Raw genomic sequence first — 24,446 nt, 5'->3', positions numbered from 1 at the left:
GAAATGGTTGTACTTATCGTCTTCAAAGCTATGACGTGTGCTGCGGTATGTGGAGACACTAAAACCACCATAGTAAAACACAGACGAAGCATCTAATTTAATGTAATAGCCAGTAAGAAGTAGTACAATTCAAGTTTTAGGTATCGATTATGGACTTTTTAGCTGGCTTTGGTGCCTTGGACATGAGCTAGGACCTTAAGATTCTGCATGAAAGGAGGACTAGCTGCCGAGTTGCACGGGAGAATGTGAAAAGTGTTCATATGTAGTAAAAACCTGAGAAATCCGTCCGTTTTCGTCATTTGTTATCGACTCGACTTAAAGCCAGATCGTCACATTGGCCGCTCTTCTCTCTGAAACGGTTGTACTTATCGTCTGCTAAGCTATGACGTGTGTTGGGGTATGCGGAGACACTAAAACCACCATAGTAAAACACAGATGAAGCTTCTAAGTTGATGTAATAGCCAATAAGATATAGTACAATTCTAGTTTTAGGTATCGATTATTGACTTTTTAGCTGGCTTTGGTTCCTTGGACATGAGCTAGGAACTTAAGATTCTGCATGAAAGGAGGACTAGCTGCCGAGTTGCACGGGAGAATTTGAAAAGTGTTCATATGTAGTAAAAACCTGAGAAATCCGTCCGTTTTCGTCATTTGTTATCGACTCGACTTAAAGCCAGATCGTCACATTGGCCGCTCTTCTCTCTGAAACGGTTGTACTTATCGTCTGCTACGCTATGACGTGTGCTGCGGTATGCGGAGACACTAAAACCACCATAGTAAAACACAGTTGAAGCTTCTAAGTTGATGTAAAAGCCAATAAGATATAGTACAATTCTAGTTATAGGTATCGATTATTGACTTTTTAGCTGGCTTTGGTTCCTTGGACATGAGCTAGGACCTTAAGATTCTGCATGAAAGGAGGACTAGCAGCTGAGTTGCACGGGAGAATGTGAAAAGTGTTCATATGCAGTAAAAACCCGAAAAATCCGTTCGTTATCTTTTTTTTATCGAATCGACATAAAGCCAGATCGTCACATTGGCCGCTCTTCTCTCTGAAATGGTTGTACTTATCGTCTGCAAAGCTATGACGTGTGCTGCGGTATGCGGAGACACTAAAACCACCATAGTAAAAGGCAGATGAAGCATCTAATTTAATGTAATAGCCAGTAAGAAGTAGTACAATTAAAGTTTTAGGTATCGATTATGGACTTTTTAGCTGGCTTTGGTTCCTTGGACATGAGCTAGGACCTTAAGATTCTGCATGAAAGGAGGACTAGCTGCCGAGTTGCACGGGAGAATGTGAAAAGTGTTCATATGTAGTAAAAACCTGAGAAATCCGTCCGTTTTCGTCATTTGTTATCGACTCGACTTAAATCCAGATCGTCACATTGGCCGCTCTACTCTCTGAAACGATTGTACTTACCGTCTACTAAGCTATGTCGCGTGCTGCGGTATGCGGGGACACAAACAAGCACCACAGTAGAACACAGATGAAGGTTCTAAGTTGATGTAATAGCCAGTAAGAAGTAGTCCAATTCAAGTTTTAGGTATCGATTATTGACTTTTTAGCGGGCTTTGGTGCCTTGGACATGAGCTAGGACCTTAAGATTCTGCACGAAAGGAGGACTAGCAGCCGAGTTGCACGGGAGAATATGAAAAGTGTTCATATGTAGTAAAAACCTGAGAAATCCGTCCGTTTTCGTCATTTGTTATCGACTCGACTTAAAGCCAGATCGTCACATTGGCCGCTCTTCTCTCTGAAACGGTTGTACTTATCGTCTGCTAAGCTATGACGTGTGCTGTGGCATGCGGAGACACTAAAACCACCATAGTAAAACACAGATGAAGCTTCTAAGTTGATGTAATAGCCAATAAGATAAAGTACAATTCTAGTTTTAGGTATCGATTATTGACTTTTTAGCTGGCTTTGGTTCCTTGGACATGAGCTAGGAACTTAAGATTCTGCATGAAAGGAGGACTAGCTGCCGAGTTGCACGGGAGAATGTGAGAAGTGTTCATATGTAGTAAAAACCTGAGAAATCCGTCTGTTTTCGTCATTTGTTATCGAATCGACTTAAAGCCAGAATGTCACACTGGCCGCTCTTCTATCTGAAACGGTTGTACTTATCGTCTGCAAAGCTATGTCGCGTGCTGCGGTATGCGGAGACACTAAAAGCACCATAGTAGAACACAGATGAAGGTTCTAAGTTGATGTAATAGCCAGTAAGAAGTAGTCCAATTCAAGTTTTAGGTATCGATTATTGACTTTTTAGCTGGCTTTGGTTCCTTGGACATGAGCTAGGACCTTAAGATTCTGCATGAAAGGAGGCCTAGCTGCAGAGTTGCACGGGAGAATGTGAAAAGTGTTCATATGTAGTAAAAACCTGAGAAATCGGTCCGTTTTCGTCATTTGTTATCGACTCGACTTAAAGCCAGATCGTCACATTGGCCGCTCTTCTCTCTGAAACGGTCCTAATTATCGTCTGCAAAGCTATGTCTCGTGCTCCGGTATGCGGAGACACTAAAAGCACCTTAGTAGAAAACAGATGAAGCTTCTAAGTTGATGTAATAGCCAGTAAGATATAGTACAATTCAAGTTTTAGGTTTCGATTATTGACTTTTTAGCTGGCTTTGGTGCGTTGGACATGAGCTAGGACCTTAAGATTCTGCATGAAAGGGGGACTAGCAGCCGAGTTGCACGGGAGAATGTGGAATATGTTCATATGTAGTTAAAACCTAGGAATCCGTCCGATTTCGTCATTTGTTACCGAATCGACTTATAGCCAGATCGTCACATTGGCCGCTCTTCTCTCTGAAACGGTTGTACTTATCGTCTGCAAAGCTATGTCGAATGCTGCGGTATGCTGAGACACTAAAAGCACCATAGTAGAACACAGATGAAGCTTCTAAGTTGATGTAATAGCCAGTAAGAAGTAGTACAATTCAAGTTTTAGGTATCGATTATTGACTTTTTAGGTGGCTTTGGTGCCTTGGACTTGAGCTAGGACCTTAAGATTCTGCATGAAAGGAGGACTAGCAGCTGAGTTGCACGGGAGAAAGTGGAAAGTGTTCATATGCAGTAAAAACACGAAAAATGCGTTCGTTATCGTCATTTTTTTTTCGAATCGACATAAGGCCAGATCGTCACATTGGCCGCTCTTCTCTCTGAAATGGTTGTACTTATCGTCTGCAAAGCTATGACGTGTGCTGCGGTATGCGGAGACACTAGAACCACCATAGTAAAAGACAGATGAAGCATCTAATTTAATGTAATAGCCAGTAAGAAGTAGTACAATTAAAGTTTTAGGTATCGGTTATGGACTTTTTAGCTGGCTTTGGTTCCTTGGACATGCGCTAGGACCTTAAGATTCTGCATGAAAGGAGGACTAGCTGCCGAGTTGCACGGGAGAATGTGAAAAGTGTTCATGTGTAGTAAAAACCTGAGAAATCTGTCCGTTTTCGTCATTTGTTATCGACTCGACTTAAAGCCAGATCGTCACATTGGCCGCTCTACTCTCTGAAATCGTCGTAATTATCGTCTGCAAAGCTATGTCTCGTGCTCCGGAATGCGGAGACATTAAAAGCACCATAGTAGAACACAGATCAAGCTTCTAAGTTGATGTAATAGCCAGTAAGATATAGTACAATTCTAGTTTTAGGTATCGATTATTGACTTATTAGCTGGCTTTGGTGCCTTGGACATGAGCTAGGACCTTAAGATTCTGCATGAAAGGAGGACTAGCAGCTGAGTTGCACGGGAGAATGTGAAAAGTGTTCATATGTAGTAAAAACCTGAGAAATCCGTCCGTTTTCGTCATTTGTTATCGACTCGACTTAAAGCCAGATCATCATATTGGCCGCATTTATGTCTAAAACGGTTGTACTTATCGACTGCAAAGCTATGTCGCGTGCTGCGGTATGCGGGGACACTAAAAGCATCATAGTAGAACACAGATGAAGCTTCTAAGTTGATGTAATAGACAGTAAGAAGTAGTACAATTCAAGTTTTAGGTATCGATTATTGACTTTATAGCTATCTTTGGTGCCTTGGACATGAGCTAGGACCTTAAGATTCTGCATGAAAGGAGGACTAGCAGCTGATTAGCACGGGAGAATGTGAAAAGTGTTCATATGTAGTAAAAACCTGAGAAATACGTCCGTTTTCGTCATTTGTTATCGACTTGACTTAAAGCCAGATCTTCACATTGGCCGCTCTTCTCTCTGAAACGGTTGTACTTATCGTCTGCAAAGCTATGACGTGTGCTGCGGTATGCGGAGACACTAAAACCACAATGGTAAAACATAGATGAAGCATCTAATTTAATGTAATAGCCAGTAAGAAGTAGTCCAATTCAAGTTTTAGGTATCGATTATTAATTTTTTAGCTGGCTTTGGTGCCTTGGACATGAGCTAGGACCTTAAGAATCTGCATGAAAGGAGGCCTAGCTGCAGAGTTGCACGGGAGAATGTGAAAAGTGTTCATATGTAGTAAAAACCTGAGAAATCGGTCCGTTTTCGTCATTTGTTATCGACTCGACTTAAAGCCAGATCATCACATTGGCCGCTCTTCTCTCTGAAACGGTCCTAATTATCGTCTGCAAAGCAATGTCTCGTGCTCCGGTATGCGGAGACACTAAAAGCACCATAGTAGAAAACAGATGAAGCTTCTAAGTTGATGTAATAGCCAGTAAGATATAGTACAATTCAAGTTTTAGGTTTGGATTATTGACTTTTTAGCTGGCTTTGGTGCCTTGGACATGAGCTAGGACCTTAAGATTCTGCATGAAATTAGGACTAGCAGCCGAGTTGCACGGGAGAATGTGGAATGTGTTCATATGTAGTTAAAACCTAGGAATCCGTCCGTTTTCGTCATTTGTTACCGAATCGACTTAAAGCCAGATCGTCACATTGGCCGCTCTTCTCTCTGAAACGGTTGTACTTATCGTCTGCAAAGCTATGTCGCGTGCTGCGGTATGCGGAGACACTAAAAGCACCATAGTAGAACACAGATGAAGCATCTAAGTTGACGTAATAGCCAGTAAGAAGTAGTACAATTCAAGTTTTAGGTATCGATTATTGATTTTTAGGTGGCTTTGGTGCCTTGGACTTGAGCTAGGACCTTAAGATTCTGCATGAAAGGAGGACTAGCAGCTGAGTTGCACGGGAGAATGTGAAAAGTGTTCATATGCAGTAAAAACACGAAAAATCCGTTCGTTATCGTCATTTTTTTTTCGAATCGACATAAGGCCAGATCGTCACATTGGCCGCTCTTCTCTCTGAAATGGTTGTACTTATCGTCTTCAAAGCTATGACGTGTGCTGCGGTATGCGGAGACACTAAAACCACCATAGTAAAACACAGATGAAGCATCTAATTTAATGTAATAGCCAGTAAGAAGTAGTACAATTCAAGTTTTAGGTATCGATTATGGACTTTTTAGCTGTCTTTGGTGCCTTGGACATGAGCTAGGACCTTAAGATTCTGCATGAAAGGAGGACTAGCTGCCGAGTTGCACGGGAGAATGTGAAAAGTGTTCATATGTAGTAACAACCTGAGAAATCCGTCCGTTTTCGTCATTTGTTATCGACTCGACTTAAAGCCAGATCGTCACATTGGAGGCTCTTCTCTCTGAAACGGTTGTACTTATCGTCTGCTAAGCTATGACGTGTGCTGCGGTATGCGGAGACACTAAAACCACCATAGTAAAACACAGATGAAGCTTCTAAGTTGATGTAATAGCCAATAAGGTATAGTACAATTCTAGTTATAGGTATCGATTATTGACTTTTTAGCTGGCTTTGGTTCCTTGGACATGAGCTAGGACCTTAAGATTCTGCATGAAAGGAGGACTAGCTGCCGAGTTGCACGGGAGAATGTTAAAAGTGTTCATATGTAGTAAAAACCTGAGAAATCCGTCCGTTTTCGTCATTTGTTATCGACTCGACTTAAAGCCAGATCGTCACATTGGCCGCTCTACTCTCTGAAACGATTGTACTTATCGTCTACTAAGCTATGTCGCGTGCTGCGGTATGCGGGGACACAAACAAGCACCACAGTAGAACACAGATGAAGGTTCTAAGTTGATGTAATAGCCAGTAAGAAGTAGTCCAATTCAAGTTTTAGGTATCGATTATTGACTTTTTAGCGGGCTTTGGTGACTTGGACATGAGCTAGGACCTTAAGATTCTGCACGAAAGGAGGACTAGCAGCCGAGTTGCACGGGAGAATATGAAAAGTGTTCATATGTAGTAAAAACCTGAGAAATCCGTCCGTTTTCGTCATTTGTTATCGACTCGACTTAAAGCCAGATCATCACATTGGCCGCTCTTCTCTCTGAAATCGTCGTAATTATCGTCTGCAAAGCTATGTCTCGTGCTCCGGAATGCGGAGACACTAAAAGCACCATAGTAGAACACAGATGAAGCTTCTAAGTTGATGTAATAGCCAGTAAGTTATAGTACAATTCTAGTTTTAGGTATCGATTATTGACTTATTAGCTGGCTTTGGTGCCTTGGACATGAGCTAGGACCTTAAGATTCTTCATGAAAGGAGGACTAGCAACCGCGTTGCACGGGAGAATGTGAGAAGTGTTCATATGTAGTAAAAACCTGAGAAATCCGTCTGTTTTCGTCATTTGTTATCGAATCGACTTAAAGCCAGAATGACACACTGGCCGCTCTTCTATCTGAAACGGTTGTACTTATCGTCTGCAAAGCTATGTCGCGTGCTGCGGTATGCGGAGACACTGAAAGCACCATAGTAGAACACACATGAAGCTTCTAAGATGATGTAATAGCCAGTAAGAAGTAGTACAATTCAAGTTTTAGGTATCGATTATTGACTTTTTAGCTGGCTTTGGTGCGTTGGACATGAGCTAGGACCTTAAGATTCTGCATGAAAGGGGGACTAGCAGCCGAGTTGCACGGGAGAATGTGGAATGTGTTCATATGTAGTTAAAACCTAGGAATCCGTCCGTTTTCGTCATTTGTTACCGAATCGACTTATAGCCAGATCGTCACATTGGCCGCTCTTCTTGAAGCAAAGCAAGCGCTGTATCATGTATAAGATACAGAGGCGAGCGAGTGCACGGGACTTACCCTAGTTCACTGCTAGTAGCGTCACGTCATCGTAACGCGCCTGCATATAGTATTGCACCACATTTAACATAAAAGTAAAAATTAAGATTTGTGTGTAAAACTTTGTTAAAGTATAGTTCTATGTAATAATGTTTCAGGTAACAAATCTTAATGTTATAAAATTAGTAGTTTACGTAAAATTCACGTTTTGAAAGAAAAATAGGAGGCGCTAAATAATGACGCTAGGAAGCCAAAATTTGGTGAGAAGGTGCAGTAAGAAGTCATTAATGAGTGGTGCTGGTTTCCAAAACCATAAAACTAAAATTGACTCCAGAATTCGCGTTTTTCGGAAAAATCAGAGGCGCGAAATAATAGAGCTACAATATTGAAAATTGGTAGGATGCTTCAGTTCACCCTAATAATAATAATGGAAATACCACAATCAGTTACCTCTTCTAGTTTTTTAGTAATTTAGTAAAAACTACTTTTGTGAGTAAAATGTACATAAGCATTATAGATTAAGTACTTTAAATTTTAATGATAAAACAAATTCTTTAAGACCAATGATCAGATAGGACAATTAACAAAGCTACACCAAGTTTTAGTCTTGTAGCATAATTAACAGCTGATACAAGTCTTGATAAAGCTATGGTTCAGAGGTAACAATCTACCGTTAGTTCCATTGTAAAAATTCTAGAGAGTAAAGTTTTAATTTTAGCGGGCTGAGATTTTCTACGTGCTTCTGTACTGCTCAGATGTATGTATACAAAAATTGAGAAGTTTGTAAAGCTATTATTAAATGTGATATTTAAGATTATGTGCCTGAGATAGCGATCATTTGGAGGCTGCAGGCATCTGCATAGGAACGGAAAGAACAGACGCTCTCTTGGCGGTACGCGCCGGAGCTATATAAAAAGAGCGGCAGAGGCAGTAGGAAGCTCACTCCGCATTAGACCAACGCCTAGTCCACGCGAGCTTAACGTCCGATCGCGCCTCGCCTCGGGTGACGTCATAGCGGGCTGTGACATGCGCGTACTTAGCAATGTAAACGGACATTGAAAATCGCGAGGACTGTACACCGTCCTGGATCGTTTAGACTTCGGTAACAAACTGTTATTGTGCCGTCCGTGTGAAGTATAATTCCGCGTGGCAAGTGGTGACTAACTCCACTTTTAAGGCGAGCATTAATTTTTTTTTAACATTATTGCGAACTATTAATAGAGCACCGTTAGTTAGAGTAATGAACTATTCGGGAGGAACTTGCTGTAGAAGTCGCCTCTGAACTATTAAACGATTGGCTGAATTAACAATATTTAATGTCTTTAGCATTTTCAGAAGTTTCGAGTAATTTGTGTGAGCCTTTAAGATAATAAAATCTTGTTTGGAACTTTAAATTTTATTGAAGCAGCCCTAATCCCGTGAAGAACTATGGATATTTTTCGTTTAGCTGGGCCGTACAGGAATGTGGCCGTGCAGACTGGGAACTAAGGTCAGTAAGTTTCCCTTCGCTTTCTGACTGGCCACCAAATTAGTTGCCAGGCTCGCGTGATTTAAGGTGGCAATGTTCAACTTTCATTCAACATTAAACAACGACTTCTTCGCCGTCCCACATATGTTGCATCGGCAATAGTCTGTTACGTGAAATGAACATTCAAACAACTCATTCGACAACTTCTTCGCCGCCCCACATATGGTGCTTATCGGCCGGGAAAACTGAATTAAAAGCAAATAAAAGTGCTCGATGTGTGAAAGCGATTGGTATAAATTAACGAACTCGGTAGGCAATAACAGGACACTGAATTGAACTAGTGTGGGAACAGTGTTACCAGTAAAGGCGGGTGTAGTGTATAAACAATAAGTGTCTACCGCTGTACGTTGGTTAGTGACGATGGTGAGGAAGGCGACGATGCTGGATCGCGGCTGCCGACGGCGCTGAGACTAAAGGAAGACGGTGCGTCATCGCGGAGCTGCGCTGATCTGCGAGACAGCTGCCGGCTGCGCCGAGCGGTCAACGGTGCCTTGCTGCCCCCCCCCCCCCCTGGAGCTATTGCAGTAGGCGATTCCTGTGGCGGTACTCGACGCTACAGCTGCTGCTGCTGCCTTCAATACGTCGCGACGCGTCGCATCACGATTGCTGGTATACCGCGACGACATCATTCGTCGAAATCAAGCATTTAAGTTAAGTCAAAGACTTTTAAAATATTTATTAACTGCTGCTAACAAACTAAAAGATACATTTCAGAAGGGAACCGGTCTCTGACCAAGAATCCTCATGATCAGGAATTGAGTTTAATGAGGATGGTTCCATTAATCCCTCAAATATTGAACTAGAACGTAATTTGTCACCAGTAAATTATGACTTTAATTTAAATGAGAGTGCAGGGATGCAATCAATAAGTGAAATAGAAGTCAAAAGGGAGCCAGTAGAGTTGCTAACTTTGTCAGGTAGTGAAACTGAGCTCAATATATCTCCAGCTCAGTCAAGTCAAGAGATACAAAGTATCAAGGTAGAAGCTCCGGATTGGATGCAAATACTGTTTGCCAAACTCGAATCAAACCAAAATAAAATTGAGGCTAAAATTGAAAATAGTAATAAAGAGTTGGAGAATAAAATTGAGGCTAAAATTGAGGATAGTAATAAAGAACTAAAAGAAGAACTGCAATCAAAATGGAATAGTTTGAATTATAAGATAGATGCTATTCATCATGACATTCAAGTAAAAGTAGGGCAACAGTTAACTAAAATGCACAGTACTTTCAAATGTGAAATAGATCAAATTCAAAAAAATTATCAAGAGGCAGATGAACTTTTGGAAGTGAGGTTGTCCGAAAGATTGAGCAACGAGTCCAAACTTTGCTCTGACAAAGTTAAAGAGGTACAAATTAAAGTAGATACTTGTCAGAAAAACATTGAGAAAGTAAAAGAAACCTGTACCGAAATTCGTGGTGCAGTGGAACAAAGATGTTCTGCCAGGATAGAAGCAGTAGAGTCACAAGTAGAGGAATTAAATACTAACATTGCTAACCTAGAAAATAGAGTAACCTCTGTTAATTCTAGTCATTCTACTGTACAGCATGTGACTTCAGTTGACGCCGCTTTTATAGGGTGTCGACAGTTTTTGCGCTTTGATCCTGATAAGTACATTCACCCTCTTGAATTTTGGAATGACTTTGAGGATGTTCTCCCCAACACTTGGTCAGAAAGAGAAAAAATTTCATTTATAAGAAGTCATTTGTCAGGTGATGCTTTGCGATGGTCAGCGGATGTAATGATCAAATGTAAAACTTTATCTGAATTTAAGTCTGCATTTCTCAACGAATACTGGTCACATAACAAACAAAATGGTGTGTTAAGGGAATTCTGGAGTGGTAAGAAGTTTTTCCCAGGGCGTGAATCAGTAAAGGATTTCGCTAGGAAGTGGGTTTCAAGACTGTCACATTTGACAGAAAAGATGAAGCCGGATATGATCATTATGGGTTTAGAAGGTAAGCTGCCGTGGTACTGGCAGAAGAGGATCATTTCCGCCCCTAGAGATAATATAGACAAATTTATTGAATATCTGGAAAGAGTGGAAAGAGTAGCTGCTGCTGAGGAGCAGGTGCAGCAGAATAACAAATCTTCTAACAATCACGTACAAAATAATGGAAACGTGAACGCTAGAAATATGGAAGTTAGGCACACCAAAACAAACTATCGAAACCAAAGCCGTGGCAGAGGAAGAGGAGGTAGATACTCACCACGCTTTCGTAACAACTACTATGACGAAAGTGGAGAAGTAAATACTATGCCATTAAGACAAGAAGGGAGTCATGATGCTACTATATCTAGTGGTGTCACAGATGAACACAACAGGCCGCGTGTGGGAAACTAAATCCCGTCTATGAGGAAACTGGCGCTCACCAGGCGGTAACAGTAACACAGCCAGTAACGGAAACACAGACAATCAGCCAACATACACAGACAGACAACATGGATGACGAAATAAATACAGATAATACCAGTGATGTGTTAAGCCACTCTCACAAAATAGTGGATAGTATTTTGGATACACTAGAAAAATGGGTCAAGGAAGAACAGGAACTCAAGGTAGATAATGGGGAAGAAATAGATAATGGGTTTGAGTCTGATGGGAATAATGATGAAGTAAAAGCTTACATCTTCGATGAAAATGGCAATCTAAAAGCTGAAGTAGAAGTAGCAGAAGTAGAATCAGTACTGCAAAACTTTAGAGAGGAGGAAATGATGAATGAAGGGGGTAGAAATAGTAACGAGGTGAAAGAATCTAGTAGCTGTGTAAACGTGCCACAAATGGTTGAAGGTGACGACATTCTTATGAACAGCAATATTGCGCAGGGACGCAGTTGCTCAGAGGTAGAGGATAGTTTGGCTGATGTGCAGCAAACAAAAGTAGAAAAAGTCGTCAGATGCTTCGATTTAAAGTTAGTGGACAGATTAGAGAAAGCAGCTAAGATTATAGAGCATGATGAGCCCCAGGATGTAAATGTAAATGTAATTGCAACTGATCAGAATTACTTTAGCTGGAAGAACATAGAACGAGATTTATTAGACGAGGTGTGTGAGCAACCTGTTCAATGTAAAATAACTCACCCTGTTATCAAAGTAAACATATCAGGAGTCACTGTGCGTTGTCTGCTTGACAGTGGCAGTGAAGCAAGTGCTTTATCACAAACATTTTTTGACACCATACCCAATAAAGAGAAGTTAACAGTTATGAAAGTAAGTGGCTTAAAGATTATAGGTGCTACTGGAAAAGTCTCTAGACCAGTTCAACACGACGCTTTGATACCCATTGGTATAAATGACGTAGTAATAGATCATCCTTGTTTGATTGTGCTAGGCTTAAGTGTTGATATGTTGATTGGTACTGATTTCTTATCAAAGTACCAGGGAAAGATCAATTTTGATCAGAACAACTTAATTTTAACTTTACCTGACTCTAAAGTGATAAGAGAGTCTTTTATAGGAAGTCATATAGGCGGTAGTAATGAAACTTGGGAACTGCCTATTAGAGTAATAAAGAATAAAGGATACTTGCAGGAAAATTTGGTTTTCAGTGAGAATGAGGAAAGTGCTATGCATGTATATCATGGACCATTTAGAATAGTAAGTAAACCTCATGCAAATGCCTATCGTTTGGAATATCCAAAGAGTAAGAGAGAACTAGGTCTAAGAAATATTGTGGATCTAAAGGAATTTAAAATTAACAGTAATTAATTACTGTAGGGAGTCTGCCACTCTTTGGCGGATACACGGTTTGGCGTACCGTGCAGTCCCAGCTGGGTGAAACTTTATTTCCTTTTCAAGTTTCATTCCCTTCTTCTGGTCTATCATAACAGGTAAGAATCACATATGTCTTCATGTTGTATATATGCTATTAGGTTTTAAGTATTCTTAGTAAGGATCTACCTAGTGAATGGCAAAACAAAAGTCTGAGTACCAATAAGAGGCAAACATGGCTAAAATAAATAAATTAAAATATTTCATGTAATTGTAAAGGGTTAGAAACTACAACTAAGAGAGACACTTTGCAGTATACGAAGTACGGTATGAATATGAATAATCCATGAGATTATGCAGAAGGTAGTATGTTGCTAGAAATAAGGTTGTCTGAAGGAAAACAGCGTAAGAAGGTAATGCTCATAGAGGCAAGCAATGGCGTTTTAGAATTAAATAAATGGAGATGTGTGGAAGTGGTGTGAGGATCGCACCAAATATATAGAAACAGGACGTCAATAGGCTGACAAAAGGAAAAGGGAGAAAGAAGTGGAGAAATGAAGTATTTTGAATCTGGAAGAAAAGGGAGAAAATGAATAAGGTGAAGAAGTGAAGTAAGTAAATTGAAGTAAATGATGTAGGATTAAAGAATAATTCCCTCACGTCTCGTGAAATGGTGAAAAACGCTAAATCTTGCTTGAGGCAAATAAATAGTTAAACAGACAACTGAAACACACAAATATTGGAAAATGCAGAAAGTTGGAATCGGTATACTGAAAATAACTAATTTCTTTAGTAATTCATACAATAAAGCAAAGTGCTGGTCAGCAAATGACTTCTTTGATGAACTAATCCATACGATAATTAAGCCAGAGTACATTAAAACTAAAAGGTTACTCAATTTTCTAAGTTGAAGCAAGATCTTAATATATTAATTTGCTAAAAGAATTTTCACTATTTAGGAACCTAAAAGATTATTTATGAAAGAAGAAAGTAGGAGCTATTGTATCAGATACGACTTAGTGCTAAATGTCTTTCTGACAACTTCACAATTAGTAAAATAGTGCCAGAATATAAACTATAAAATGTACTTTGTCCTACCTTAGATATAAGTTGAAAACAGAAACTTAGACTGTATTGTCTGTTTCTCAGGGACATGCAGGCTGCATGAATGACTGACAACAAGCGGTAGGGAGATTGGAAGTAGAGACGCAAACCACAGTGAATACAATTTCCTCCCACAATTTTGTCAATCAGTGAAATTAAATGAGTGTTACAATAGGACACCCACCACAGTGCCGAGTATTATAGTAAAAGAAAAATGTGAGTGCGTTGCAGTGATAAAAGTCGTGTGTATTTTCTTTTTCAGGAAGAGACTGAGTTTAAAGAAAAAAAAATAACTATTTTGTAACCATTGAAAAATTTATATTTCCATGTAAATGTATGTAAATAATTTGTGAATGTCTTCTGTACTAGGTTTTCTATGTGTATATGAGTATGGTTATTTTGTGTATGTAGTAATAAGGAATTTCCTAAGAAGAAGCAACTTAAGTTGAAAGAGGTATACTAAAGTAATCCATCGCTTGTTTGTTCTTTTAGAAATTTAATTTTGTTCAAAAATAGATTTTCACGAAAATTAAAAAGGGGGTGATGAAGCAAAGCAAGCGCTGTATCATGTATAAGATACAGAGGCGAGCGAGTGCACGGGACTTACCCTAGTTCACTGCTAGTAGCGTCACGTCATCGTAACGCGCCTGCATATAGTATTGCACCACATTTAACATAAAAGTAAAAATTAAGATTTGTGTGTAAAACTTTGTTAAAGTATAGTTCTATGTAATAATGTTTCAGGTAACAAATCTTAATGTTATAAAATTAGTAGTTTACGTAAAATTCACGTTTTGAAAGAAAAATAGGAGGCGCTAAATAATGACGCTAGGAAGCCAAAATTTGGTGAGAAGGTGCAGTAAGAAGTCATTAATGAGTGGTGCTGGTTTCCAAAACCATAAAACTAAAATTGACTCCAGAATCCGCGTTTTTCGGAAAAATCAGAGGCGCGAAATAATAGAGCTACAATATTGAAAATTGGTAGGATGCTTCAGTTCACCCTAATAATAATAATGGAAATACCACAATCAGTTACCTCTTCTAGTTTTTTAGTAATTTAGTAAAAACTACTTTTGTGAGTAAAATGTACATAAGCATTATAGATTAAGTACTTTAAATTTTAATGATAAAACAAATTCTTTAAGACCAATGATCAGATAGGACAATTAACAAAGCTACACCAAGTTTTAGTCTTGTAGCATAATTAACAGCTGATACAAGTCTTGATAAAGCTATGGTTCAGAGGTAACAATCTACCGTTAGTTCCATTGTAAAAATTCTAGAGAGTAAAGTTTTAATTTTAGCGGGCTGAGATTTTCTACGTGCTTCTGTACTGCTCAGATGTATGTATACAAAAATTGAGAAGTTTGTAAAGCTATTATTAAATGTGATATTTAAGATTATGTGCCTGAGATAGCGATCATTTGGAGGCTGCAGGCATCTGCATAGGAACGGAAAGAACAGACGCTCTCTTGGCGGTACGCGCCGGAGCTATATAAAAAGAGCGGCAGAGGCAGTAGGAAGCTCACTCCGCATTAGACCAACGCCTAGTCCACGCGAGCTTAACGTCCGATCGCGCCTCGCCTCGGGTGACGTCATAGCGGGCTGTGACATGCGCGTACTTAGCAATGTAAACGGACATTGAAAATCGCGAGGACTGTACACCGTCCTGGATCGTTTAGACTTCGGTAACAAACTGTTATTGTGCCGTCCGTGTGAAGTATAATTCCGCGTGGCAAGTGGTGACTAACTCCACTTTTAAGGCGAGCATTAATTTTTTTTTTAACATTATTGCGAACTATTAATAGAGCACCGTTAGTTAGAGTAATGAACTATTCGGGAGGAACTTGCTGTAGAAGTCGCCTCTGAACTATTAAACGATTGGCTGAATTAACAATATTTAATGTCTTTAGCATTTTCAGAAGTTTCGAGTAATTTGTGTGAGCCTTTAAGATAATAAAATCTTGTTTGGAACTTTAAATTTTATTGAAGCAGCCCTAATCCCGTGAAGAACTATGGATATTTTTCGTTTAGCTGGGCCGTACAGGAATGTGGCCGTGCAGACTGGGAACTAAGGTCAGTAAGTTTCCCTTCGCTTTCTGACTGGCCACCAAATTAGTTGCCAGGCTCGCGTGATTTAAGGTGGCAATGTTCAACTTTCATTCAACATTAAACAACGACTTCTTCGCCGTCCCACATATGTTGCATCGGCAATAGTCTGTTACGTGAAATGAACATTCAAACAACTCATTCGACAACTTCTTCGCCGCCCCACATTCTCTCTGAAACGGTTGTACTTATCGTCTGCAAAGCTATGTCGCGTGCTGCGGTATGCGGAGACACTAAAAGCATCATAGTAGAACACAGATGAAGCTTCTAAGTTGATGTAATAGCCAGTATGAAGTAGTACAATTCAAGTTTTAGGTATCGATTATTGACTTTTTAGGTGGCTTTGGTGCCTTGGACTTGAGCTAGGACCTTAAGATTCTGCATGAAAGGAGGACTAGCAGCTGAGTTGCACGGGAGAATGTGGAAAGTGTTCATATGCAGTAAAAACACGAAAAATGCGTTCGTTATCGTCATTTTTTTTTCGAATCGACATAAGGCCAGATCGTCACATTGGCCGCTCTTCTCTCTGAAATGCTTGTACTTATCGTCTGCAAAGATAAGACGTGTGCTGCGGCATGCGGAGACACTAAAAGCACCATAGTAGAACACAGCTGAAGCTTCTAAGTTGATGTAATAGCCAGTAAGATATAGTACAATTCTAGTTTTAGGTATCGATTATTGACTTATTAGCTGGCTTCGGTGCCTTGGACATGAGCTAGGACCTTAAGATTCTGCATGAAAGGAGGACTAGCTGCCGAGTTGCACGGGAGATAGTGAAAAGTGTTCATATGTAGTAAAAACCTGAGAAATCCGTCCGTTTTCGTCATTTGTTATCGACTCGACTTAAAGCCAGATCGTCACATTGGCCGCTCTTCTCTCTGAAACGGTTGTACTTATCGTCTGCTAAGCTATGACGTGTGCTGTGGTATGCGGAGACACTAAAACCACCATAGTAAAACACAGATGAAGCTTCTAAGTTGATGTAATAGCCAATAAGATATAGTACAATTCTAGTTTTAGGTATCGATTATTGACTTTTTAGCTGGCTTTGGTTCCTTGGACATGAGCTAGGAACTTAAGATTCTGCATGAAAGGAGGACTAGCTGCCGAGTTGCACGGGAGAATTTGAAAAGTGTTCATATGTAGTAAAAACCTGAGAAATCCGTCCGTTTTCGTCATTTGTTATCGACTCGACTTAAAGCCAGATCGTCACATTGGCCGCTCTTCTCTCTGAAACGGTTGTACTTATCGTCTGCTAAGCTATGACGTGTGCTGCGGTATGCGGAGACACTAAAACCACCATAGTAAAACACAGATGAAGCTTCTAAGTTGATGTAATAGCCAATAAGATATAGTACAATTCTAGTTATAGGTATCGATTATTGACTTTTTAGCTGGCTTTGGTTCCTTGGACATGAGCTAGGACCTTAAGATTCTGCATGAAAGGAGGACTAGCAGCTGAGTTGCACGGGAGAATGTGAAAAGTGTTCATATGCAGTAAAAACCCGAAAAATCCGTTCGTTATCTTTTTTTTATCGAATCGACATAAAGCCAGATCGTCACATTGGCCGCTCTTCTCTCTGAAATGGTTGTACTTATCGTCTGCAAAGCTATGACGTGTGCTGCGGTATGCGGAGACACTAAAACCACCATAGTAAAAGGCAGATGAAGCATCTAATTTAATGTAATAGCCAGTAAGAAGTAGTACAATTAAAGTTTTAGGTATCGATTATGGACTTTTTAGCGGGCTTTGGTGCCTTGGACATGAGCTAGGACCTTAAGATTCTGCACGAAAGGAGGACTAGCAGCCGAGTTGCACGGGAGTATATGAAAAGTGTTCATATGTAGTAAAAACCTGAGAAATCCGTCCGTTTTCGTCATTTGTTTTCGACTCGACTTAAATCCAGATCGTCACATTGGCCGCTCTCCTCTCTGAAACGATTGTACTTATCGTCTACTAAGCTATGTCGCGTGCTGCGGTATGCGGGGACACAAACAAGCACCACAGTAGAACACAGATGAAGGTTCTAAGTTGATGTAATAGCCAGTAAGAAGTAGTCCAATTCAAGTTTTAGGTATCGATTATTGACTTTTTAGCGGGCTTTGGTGCCTTGGACATGAGCTAGGACCTTAAGATTCTGCACGAAAGGAGGACTAGCAGCCGAGTTGCACGGGAGTATATGAAAAGTGTTCATATGTAGTAAAAACCTGAGAATTCCGTCCGTTTTCGTCATTTGTTATCGACTCGACTTAAAGCCAGATCATCACATTGGCCGCTCATCTCTCTGAAATCGTCGTAATTATCGTCTGCAAAGCTATGTCTCGTGCTCCGGAATGCGGAGACACTAAAAGCACCATAGTAGAACACAGATGAAGCTTCTAAGTTGATGTAATAGCCAGTAAGAAGTAGTCCAATTCTAGTTTTAGGTATCGATTATTGACTTATTAGCTGGCTTTGGTGCCTTGGACATGAGCTAGGACCTTAAGATTCTGCATGAAAGGAGGACTAGCAACCGCGTTGCACGGGAGAATGTGAGAAGTGTTCATATGTAGTAAAAACCTGAGAAATCCGTCTGTTTTCGTCATTTGTTATCGAATCGACTTAAAGCCAGAATGTCACACTGGCCGCTCTTCTATCTGAAACGGTTGTACTTATCGTCTGCAAAGCTATGTCGCGTGCTGCGGTATGCGGAGACACTAAAAGCACCATAGTAGAACACAGATGAAGGTTCTAAGTTGATGTAATAGCCAGTAAGAAGTAGTGCAATTCAAGTTTTAGGTATCGATTATTGACTTTTTAGCTGGCTTTGGTTCCTTGGACATGAGCTAGGACCTTAAGATTCTGCATGAAAGGAGGCCTAGCTGCAGAGTTGCACGGGAGAATGTGAAAAGTGTTCATATGTAGTAAAAACCTGAGAAATCGGTCCGTTTTCGTCATTTGTTATCGACTCGACTTAAAGCCAGATCGTCACATTGGCCGCTCTTCTCTCTGAAACGGTCCTAATTATCGTCAGCAAAGCTATGTCTTGTGCTCCGGTATGCGGAGCCACTAAAAGCACCATAGTAGAAAACAGATGAAGCTTCTAAGTTGATGTAATAGCCAGTAAGATATAGTACAATTCAAGTTTTAGGTTTCGATTATTGACTATTTAGCTGGCTTTGGTGCGTTGGACATGAGCTAGGACCTTAAGATTCTGCATGAAAGGGGGACTAGCAGCCGAGTTGCACGGGAGAATGTGGAATATGTTCATATGTAGTTAAAACCTAGGAATCCGTCCGTTTTCGTCATTTGTTACCGAATCGACTTATAGCCAGATCGTCACATTGGCCGCTCTTCTCTCTGAAACGGTTGTACTTATCGTCTGCAAAGCTATGTCGCGTGCTGCGGTATGCGGAGACACTAAAAGCATCATAGTAGAACACAGATGAAGCTTCTAAGTTGATGTAATAGCCAGTAAGAAGTAGTACAATTCAAGTTTTAGGTATCGATTATTGACTTTTTAGGTGGCTTTGTTGCCTTGGACTTGAGCTAGGACCTTAAGATTCTGCATGAAAGGAGGACTAGCAGCTGAGTTGCACGGGAGAAAGTGGAAAGTGTTCATATGCAGTAAAAACACGAAAAATGCGTTCGTTATCGTCATTTTTTTTTCGAATCGACATAAGGCCAGATCGTCACATTGGCCGCTCTTCTCTCTGAAATGCTTGTACTTATCGTCTGCAAAGATAAGACGTGTGCTGCGGTATGCGGAGACACTAAAAGCACCATAGTAGAACACAGCTGAAGCTTCTAAGTTGATGTAATAGCCAGTAAGATATAGTACAATTCTAGTTTTAGGTATCGATTATTGACTTATTAGCTGGCTTCGGTGCCTTGGACATGAGCTAGGACCTTAAGATTCTGCATGAAATAAGGACTAGCAGCCGCGTTGCACGGGAGAAAGTGAGAAGTGTTCATATGTAGTAAAAACCTGAGAAATCCGTCTGTTTTGGTCATTTGTTATCGAATCGACTTAAAGCCAGAATGTCACACTGGCCGCTCTTCTCTCTGAAACGGTTGTACTTATCGCCTTCAAAGCTATGTCGCGTGCTGCGGTATGCGGAGACACTAAAAGCACCATAGTAGAACACAGATGAAGCTTCTAAGTTGATGTAATAGCCAGTAAGAAGTAGTCCAATTCAAGTTTTAGGTATCGATTATTAATTTTTTAGCTGGCTTTGGTGCCTTGGACATGAGCTAGGACCTTAAGAATCTGCATGAAAGGAGGCCTAGCTGCAGAGTTGCACGGGAGAATGTGAAAAGTGTTCATATGTAGTAAAAACCTGAGAAATCGGTCCGTTTTCGTCATTTGTTATCGACTCGACTTAAAGCCAGATCATCACATTGGCCGCTCTTCTCTCTGAAACGGTCCTAATTATCGTCTGCAAAGCTATGTATCGTGCTCCGGTATGCGGAGACACTAAAAGCACCATAGTAGAAAACAGATGAAACTTCTAAGTTGATGTAATAGCCAGTAAGATATAGTACAATTCAAGTTTTAGGTTTGGATTATTGACTTTTTAGCTGGCTTTGGTGCCTTGGACATGAGCTAGGACCTTAAGATTCTGCATGAAAGGAGGACTAGCAGCCGAGTTGCACGGGAGAATGTGGAATGTGTTCATATGTAGTTAAAACCTAGGAATCCGTCCGTTTTCGTCATTTGTTACCGAATCGACTTAAAGCCAGATCCTCACATTGGCCGCTCTCTCTCTCTGAAACGGTTGTACTTATCGTCTGCAAAGCTATGTCGCGTGCTGCGGTATGCGGAGACACTAAAAGCACGATAGTAGAACACAGATGAAGCTTCTAAGTTGATGTAATAGCCAGTAAGATGTAGTACAATTCAAGTTTTAGGTATCGATTATTGACTTTTAAGGTGGCTTTGGTGCCTTGGACTTGAGCTAGGACCTTAAGATTCTGCATGAAAGGAGGACTAGCAGCTGAGTTGCACGGGAGGATGTGAAAAGTGTTCATATGCAGTAAAAACACGAAAAATCCGTTCGTTATCGTCATTTTTTTTTCGAATCGACATAAGGCCAGAACGTCACATTGGCCGCTCTTCTCTCTGAAATGGTTGTACTTATCGTCTGCAAAGATATGACGTGTGCTGCGGTATGCGGAGACACTAAAACCACCATAGTAAAACACAGATGAAGCTTCTAAGTTGATGTAATAGCCAGTAAGATATAGTACAATTCTAGTTTTAGGTATCGATTATTGACTTTTTAGCTGGCTTTGGTTCCTTGGACATGAGCTAGGACCTTAAGATCCTGCATGAAAGGAGGACTAGCAGCCGCGTTGCACGGGAGAATGTGAGAAGTGTTCATATGTAGTAAAAACCTAGAAATCCGTCCGTTTTCGTCATTTGTTACCGAATCGACTTAAAGCCCGATCGTCACATTGGCCGCTCTTCTCTCTGAAACGGTTGTACTTAACGTCTGCAAAGCTATGTCGCGTGCTGCGGTATGCGGAGACACTGAAAGCTCCATAGTAGAACACAGATGAAGGTTCTAAGTTGATGTAATAGCCAGTAAGAAGTAGTCCAATTCAAATTTTATTTATCGATTATTGACTTTTTAGCTGGCTTTGGTGCCTTGGACATGAGCTAGGACCTTAAGATTCTGCATGAAAGGAGGACTAGCAGCCGAGCTACACGGGAGAATGTGAAAAGTGTTCATTTGTAGTAAAACCTAGAAATCCGTCCGTTTTTGTCATTTGTTATCGAATCGACTTAAAGCCAGATCGTCACATTGGTCGCTCTTCTCTCTGAAACGATTGTACTTATCGTCTGCAAAGCTATGTCGCGTGCTGCGGTATGCGGAGACACTAAAAGCACCATAGTAGAACACAGATGAAGGTTCTAAGTTGATGTAATAGCCAGTAAGAAGTCGACCAATTCAAGTTTTAGGTATCGATTATTGACTTTTTAGCTGGCTTTGGTTCCTTGGACATGAGCTAGGAACTTAAGATTCTGCATGAAAGGAGGACTAGCTGCCGAGTTGCACGGGAGAATGTGAAAAGTGTTCATATGTAGTAAAAACCTGAGAAATCCGTCCGTTTTCGTCATTTGTTATCGACTCGACTTAAAGCCAGATCTTCACATTGGCCGCTCTTCTGTCTGAAACGGTCCTAATTATCGTCTGCAAAGCTATGTCTCGTGCTCCGGTATGCGGAGACACTAAAAGCACCATAGTAGAAATCAGATGAAGCTTCTAAGTTGATGTAATAGCCAGTAAGATATAGTACAATTCAAGTTTTAGGTATCGATTATTGACTTTTTAGCTGGCTTTGGTGCCTTGGACATGAGCTAGGACCCTAAGATTCTTCATGAGAGGAGGACTAGCAGCCGAGTTGCACGGAAGAATGTGGAATGTGTTCATATGTAGTGAAAACCTAGAAATCCGTCCGTTTTCGTCATTTGTTATCGAATCGACTTAAGCCAGATCGTCACATTGGCCGCTCTTCTTTCTGAAACGGTTGTACTTATCGTCTGCAAAGCTACGTCGCGTGCTGCGGTATGCGGAGACACTAAAAGATCCATAGTAGAACACAGATGAAGCTTCTAAGTTGATGTAATAGCCAGTAAGAAGTAGCACAATTCAAGTTTTAGGTATCGTTTATTGACTTTATAGCTATCTTTGGTGCCTTGGACATGAGCTAGGACCTTAAGATTCTGCATGAAAGGAGGAATAGCAGCTGATTTGCACGGGAGAATGTGAAAAGTGTTCATATGTAGTAAAAACCTGAGAAATTCGTCCGTTTTCGTCATTTGTTATCGACTCGACTTAAAGCCAGATCTTCACATTGACCGCATTTCTGTCTAAAACGGTTGTACTTATCGTCTGCAAAGCTATGTTGCTTGCTGCGGTATGTGGAGACACTAAAAGCACCATAGTAGAACACATATGAAGCTTCTAAGTTGATGTAATAGCCAGTAAGATGTAGTACAATTCAAGTTTTAGGTATCGATTATTGACTTTTTAGGTGGCTTTGGTGCCTTGGACATGAGCTAGGACCTTAAGATTCTGCATGAAAGGAGGACTAGCAGCCGAGTTGCACGGAAGAATGTGGAATGTGTTCATATGTAGTAAAAACCTAGAAATCCGTCCGTTTTCGTCATTTGTTATCGAATCGACTTAAGCCAGATCGTCACATTGGCCGCTCTTCTCTCTGAAACGGTTGTACTTTTCATCTGCAAAGCTACGTCGCGTGCTGCGGTATGCGGAGACACTAAAAGATCCATAGTAGAACACAGATGAAGCTTCTAAGTTGATGTAATAGCCAGTAACAAGTAGCACAATTCAAGTTTTAGGTATCGATTTTTGACTTTACAGCTATCTTTGGTGCCTTGGACATGAGCTAGGACCTTAAGATTCTGCATGAAAGGAGGACTAGCAGCTGATTTGCACGGGAGAATGTGAAAAGTGTTCATATGTAGTAAAAACCTGAGAAATTCGTCCGTTTTCGTCATTTGTTATCTACTCGACTTAAAGCCAGATCTTCACATTGACCGCATTTCTGTCTAAAACGGTTGTACTTATCGTCTGCAAAGCTATGTTGCTTGCTGCGGTATGTGGAGACACTAAAAGCACCATAGTAGAACACATATGAAGCTTCTAAGTTGATGTAATAGCCAGTAAGAAGTAGTACAATTCAAGTTTCAGGTATCGATTATTGACTTTATAGCTGGCTCTGGAGACTTGGACATAGCTAGGACCTTAAGATTCTGCATGAAAGGAGGACTAGCAGCCGAGTTGCATGGGAGAATGTGAAAAGTGTTCATATGTAGTAAAAAACTGAGAAATCCGTCCGTATTCGTCATTTGTTATCGAATCGACTTAAAGCCAGATCGTCAAATTGGTCGCTCTTCTCTCTGAAACGATTGTACTTATCGTCTGCCAAGCTATGTCGCGTGCTGCGGTATGCGGAGACACTAAAAGCACCATAGTAGAACACAGATGAAGCTTCTAAGTTGATGTAATAGCCAGTAAGATGTAGTACAATTCAAGTTTTAGGTATCGATTTTTGACTTTTTAGGTGGCTTTGGTGCCTTGGACATGAGCTAGGACCTTAAGATTCTGCATGAAAGGAGAACTAGCAGCTGAGTAGCAAGGGAGAATGTGAAAAGTGTTCATATGCAGTAAAAACCTGAGAAATCCGTCCGTTTTCGTCATTTGTTATCGAATCGACTTAAAGCCAGATCGTCACAATGGCCGTTCTTCTCTCTGAAACGGTTGTACTTATCGTCTGCAAAGCTATGTCGCGTGCTGCGGTATGCGCAGACACTAAAAGCACCATAGTAGAAAACAGATGAAGCTTCTAACTTGATGTAATAGCAAGTAAGAAGTAGTACAATTCTATGTTTTGGTACTGATTATTGACTTTTTAGCTGGCTTTGGTGCCTTGGACATAAGCTAGGACCTTAAGATTCTGCATGAAAGGAGGACTAGCAGCAGAGTTGCACGGGACAATGTGAAAAGTGTTCATATGTAGTAAAAACCTGAGAAATCCGTCCGTTTTCGTCGTTTGTTACCGAATCGACTTAAAGCCAGATCGTCACATTGGCCGCTCTTCTCTCTGAAACGGTTGTACTTATCGTCTGCAAAGCTATGACGTGTGCTGCGGTATGCGGAGACACTAAAACCACCATAGTAAAACACAGATGAAGCTTCTAAGTTGATGTAATAGCCAGTAAGATATAGTACAATTCTAGTTTTAGGTATCGATTATTGACTTTTTAGCTGGCTTTGGTTCCTTGGACATGAGCTAGGACCGTAAGATCCTGCATGAAAGGAGGACTAGCAGCCGCGTTGCACGGGAGAATGTGAGAAGTGTTCATATGTAGTAAAAACCTAGAAATCCGTCCGTTTTCGTCATTTGT

This window comes from Schistocerca gregaria, chromosome 6 (genome assembly GCF_023897955.1).
Source record: "Schistocerca gregaria isolate iqSchGreg1 chromosome 6, iqSchGreg1.2, whole genome shotgun sequence".
NCBI classification, from domain to species: Eukaryota; Metazoa; Arthropoda; class Insecta; order Orthoptera; family Acrididae; genus Schistocerca; species Schistocerca gregaria.
This window is presented reverse-complemented; position numbering follows the sequence as displayed.